Source organism: Pan paniscus, chromosome X, assembly GCF_029289425.2.
Source record: "Pan paniscus chromosome X, NHGRI_mPanPan1-v2.0_pri, whole genome shotgun sequence".
Classification (NCBI taxonomy): domain Eukaryota; kingdom Metazoa; phylum Chordata; class Mammalia; order Primates; family Hominidae; genus Pan; species Pan paniscus.
In genome coordinates, this window is record NC_073272.2 from 115,808,155 (window position 1) to 115,813,263 (window position 5,109).

The following is a 5,109-nucleotide window of genomic DNA, read 5'->3' on the forward strand; positions in this document are numbered from 1 at the left end:
CTTACTCTAAAAATAGAGCTGGGCTGAAGTGCAGTGGTGTGATCATAGCTCACTGCAGCCTCGAACTCCTGGGCTCAAGTTATTCTCCTGCTTCAGCCTCCTGAGTATCTGGGACTACAGACATGCACCACCACACCTAACATGCTGTTATTTCCAAATGAATAAATGTTTTTTTAAAACATCTCAGTTTTAATTTCTAATATGACAAATATTAACAAATGCAACTCACAAAACAAAAGCTCATTGGGGTCCTCAATAATTTTTAAGAGTGGAAAAAGGTCCTGAGACTACAATGAGAATCACAGCCCTAGAATCACATGCCTCCTTGATTTCATGCTGTTTAATATAAATTAGTAGTTTAACTTCTTCCTTGATAATGTTATGACCTAATAGTAGTTTATGTCCATTTCTGTTTCAGTCCTTTGTATTGTTGTTATGCATCTTAATTCTTCCTATTTTTTTTTTTACCACACAAGACTTTATTATTAACTTTTTGTACAGTCAATATTAACTTATATTTACTAAGATATTAATCTTTCCATTGTTCTTCATCCTTTCCTGAATTTATATTTTTTGGTCAGTAATGCTTTCTCTACTACCTGATTGAGTTTTGGACATTATGTTTGAGAAATTACTGGACATTGTATATTAAAAATTTTAGCAATTCTGGATGATATTATTCTCCTATAGAGTGGATTCATTCTGGCCTCTGGTGAGCAGCCTGTTTAAGGACAGATTGCCTTGATCCAATCTGAGACTAAACTGATTTTTGCTTGGGTTGCAAGATTTTTTCTTTTTTCTTTTTGAGTCTCTATCTAAATTTTGTGTTAGACCTAGAGTATAGCTTGTTAGGGATCTCAACTAGGAGCATCTGTGTTTACTAGAACCTCTCCTGTTTTGTGGAAACTCAGAACTAAGAAACTGCTTGAAAACTTGGCTCCACTGTTCAGTAGCTTTCTGCTTAGCTTATTACTTAGGCTGTTGCTTCACACAGCAGATGAATTCAGCAAATCTTCATGGTGGAAAATAGCAGAGTGCCCAGCTCACTTTACTTTCTCTCTTCTCTCTGGGCTGAGACGTTGGTCATTAAAGTTCTGGTTCTCTTGACAGGCTCAAACTCCCTTTATTTACTTATTTATTTGGTCCAATGATTTTTTTTTTTTAAATTTTACTTTACGTTCTGGGATACATGTGCAGAATGTGAAGGTTTGTTACATAGGTATGTGTGTGCCGTGGTGGTTTGCTGTACCTATCAACCATCACCTAGGTTTTAAGCCCCACGTGCATTAGCTATTTGTCCTGAAGCTGTCCCTCCCAACCACCCCACCCCCCGACAGGCCCCAGTGTGTGTTGCTCCCCTCCCTGTGTCCATGTGTTGTTCTCATTGTTCAGCTCCCATTTATGAGCAAGAACATGTGGTGTTTGTTTTTCTGTTCCTGTGTTAGTTTGCTGAGGATGATGGCTTCCAGCTTCATCCATGGCCCTGCAAAGGACATGATCTCATTCTTTTTTATGGCTGCATAGTATTCCATGGTGTATATGTACCACATTTTCTGTATCCAGTCTATCACTGATGGGCATTTGGGTTGGTTCCATGTCTTTGCTATTGTAAGTAGTGCTGCAATAAACATACGTGTGCATGTATCTTTATAGTAGAATGATTTATATTCCTTTGGACATATACCCAGTAATGGGATTGCTGAGTCAAATGGTATTTCTGGTTCTAGGTCCTTGAAGAAGTGCCACACTGTCTTTCACAATGGTTGAACTAATTTACATTCCCACCAACAGTGTAAAAATGTTCCTATTTCTCCAAAGCCTTGCCAGCGTTTGTTGTTTCTTGACTTTTAGTAATCGTCATTCTGACTGACGTGAGACGGTATCTCACTGAAAAATATGGAACGCTCACAAATTTGCTTGTCATCGTTGTGCAGGGGACATGCTAATCTTCTCTGTATCGTTCCAATTTCAGTATATGTGCTGCCGAAGTGAGCACAAACTCCATTTATTTTTCTTCTAGTCTTGTGCGTTTGCCAAAAACTCTGTTGTTTCTCTCCCTCCTATCCAGAGCGCTCTGACTCGCTTGCCAGTCTCTCACCCTATATTATAAGAGGAAAATGTTCCAGAGAGAAAAGCCCCTTGTAGCATGTTAGTGTACCTCTCTGTACCTCTATTTTCTGAGGTTTTGGTCTCTCAACTTCTGGTTGTCTTGGCAATTTTCAGATGCCCTCTAGTTGTCCCCTGTGCATACATAAATCTATAACAAGATAATCTACCATAGTAGGCCAGTGGAAGTCTGGATATCAACCAGGCCGGCTCCTTAGGATGAGCTCATCATTTCTGCTCCTTCACCTCAGGCCGAAGTAGGGTCCAGTAATTTTAAGACGAGGTTATTACAAGCTTAGACACTAAGAACTGATGGAGTTTCATTCCTGGCTACTTTGTTTACCAGCTTTGTGTATCTGTGAAGATCATTTATTTTTTCTAAGCCTTAGTTTCCTCATCTGTAACATGGAGCTGATCATAGAAGCTATCTAGAAGGTTTGTGAGAATGAAATAAAATAATCCACAAATACATTACAGTGCTTGGCAAGTAGTATGTGTTAGATAAATACTAACTACTATTAGTACCTGTAGATTTTATGTAAGCACAATGATTACAAGGGATATTCAATATAACAAATTAAATGTAAATTACTTATATTCCTTTACAATGAATATTATTAAATAGATAAAAGCTGAGTTCGAATAAGTGAAGGATAGTTTTAGTGGATTTATGTAATGTATTTTAATTTGTTTTGTTGCCTCAGTTTCATCACCTATAGATAATCTACCAATTACATCCTTGGCCCCAGAACGTAATAATGCTTAGGTGAGCTGTATATATTAACACCCTCATCTCAAACTGTAGTTTTATGTTAAAAGTTTATGTAGTTAATTATAAACAAATAATCAAACTCCTTCCCTTCTCCTTCCACATGTCTCAAATAACGTTTCAATGTTATTTTTTTGCTTGGTTAAAAGAACAATTGGCTATGGTGAGAGTGGAGGGGGTTTTCTGAACGTAGAATATGTGCTATAATTCGGGTTGTCCTCTGTCCCATCCCATCTGGAATCTTGCCTGAGTCTTAGCCTGAAGCACTGTAATGACACTGAGTAAAAGCCAAAAGGGCTGTTTCATTCCAATCTCTTAGGTGGATGAGAATGCTTTACATCAGCAGTGGTGGTGCCAGCCACTCCTGCAGAGACAGTAGGAGGCAGTAGACTGTGCCAGTGGTTTCAGTAGCAACAGACGAAGCCAGTGCCCTTGTTGCAGATATTAGCTCCCTCCAAAATGAATAGTGGCAGACTTGATGCTAATATGGGTAAACACTGGAACTTGAAGCAGTGCTTCTGGCAGGCATCAGCATCAATTGCCCCTTTGGTGGGATTGTGACTTTCTGGCATTAGTGTTTGTAGGATACCTGGTCAAAGAGACAGGAGTAGAAAGAGAGTTGGGGAAAGGGGGATAATGAATGCCACAGCATAGCTAAAGAACACATGGGAAATTCTCCCTGTGGACCCGCAGAGCTATTTGGAAGATGTGTGAAGGGGGTTGGAATTTCTACAGAGTAGGTAGAGGCAGAGCCATGCTTTGTGACTGTCATTGTAATATGTCATTATCCCTCGACTAGAGTACCTTGGGAAACACAGAGCTTAAGAATAATAATAGTGGTAATAATAATACAGGAGCTACTACAGTTTTCCAAACACATCAACAAAATATAGAGAACTGCCATGCATGCTAATGTTCACCATTCATTTAGCTCCCAGGCTCCAAAGGAAACAGGTAAGTATATTAGATGTAACATTAAAGAAATATGATTTTTTTAAGGACAATCAACCAGAAACTGGAACAGCCTCATGGGAATGTTTAATTATGGGCATAAGCCCTATGGTGGTTGTTTTTGGATGCAGATTAAAAACCATTTAAGAATGTATCTCATTGTTTTAAGATCATGGCTCAGTTTCGGACCAAAATGGTGTTGTTACACTGCTTGTTTACCTACCTTTCTACACTCTGGGTTTCTGTAAGGCAAAATCAACAAATGATAACATTTGATGTTGCCAAACCTGAATTTTACCCTCAAAGAGTAAATAAATTTAAAAATATGCATCATAAGCTCTGAAGAATTTCTCAAAAAGGAGTACTAGGGAGGTAATTTGACCAGTACAATTCTCCGTTATATAAGAAAGTCTTTTGTAGTTATTGCTTAAAAAACCCTCAGGCAAATTGATTTCTTATAGCTCATATCTTTTCAAATACCACATCAATTCACTAAGTGTCTGTTGAAGTCTTACTTTGTGCGAGATAGTAATGAAATAATCAGAGAAATGGATTTAGAATTGCAACTGTAACAAGTCCTGGGAAGAGAGCTACATAGCACCATGAAAACATATCTTTGTCTGAGAGGTCATCAAAGGCTTGTTGGGGGAAGTCACACTTAAATTCAGAAATGAAAGATGAGATCAGGTGCCTTATCTTAAGAATTATTAGTCTTAAGCCCATTTACAGGCATATGGCTCACACCTGTAATCCCAGTAGTCTGTAAGGCTGAGGCAGAAGGATCACTTGAGCCCAGGAGTTTGAGATCAGCCTTGACAATGTAGAGAGACCCTGTCTCTACTAAAAATAAAAAAAAATTACCAGGCATAGGGGCTCACACATGTGGTCCCACTATATGGGAAGTTGAGGCGGGAGGATTGCTTAAGTCCAAGAAATCAAGGCTGCAGTGAGCCATGATTTTGTCACTGTTCTCTAGCCTGGGGTAACAGAGTGAGACCCTGTCTCAAAAAAATAATAATAATTGGAGAATGAGAATGAGTTAACTAGGTGAGGGAGGGTGGCACTGAATGAGGCAGAGGAGATAGCATGTGGAAAAGTCCTGTGGTTAGAGGGAGCATCACATATTTAAGGACCTGAAAGAAAGTCAGTGTGGCTGGAGCCACATTCTTTTCATTATTACCCGAAGTCATTTTCTTATAAGGTAAAATAGAGTAAGAACATTTTTAGATTTCAGATTTCATAGCGATCCCTGGAATCAGAATCACAATGATCTTTTCCCAATA

At 38.7% G+C, this 5,109-nt stretch overlaps 1 non-coding gene across 1 annotated transcript; it reads right to left on the reverse strand.

Annotated features, from left to right (window-relative positions):
• Positions 1–1,890: 1,890 nt before the first annotated feature.
• LOC112438511 (U6 spliceosomal RNA) lies at positions 1,891–1,996 on the reverse strand. Its single transcript, XR_003026927.1, has one exon. It is a non-coding gene; the product is annotated as a U6 spliceosomal RNA (small nuclear RNA).
• Between the last annotated feature and the right edge of the window lie 3,113 nt (positions 1,997–5,109).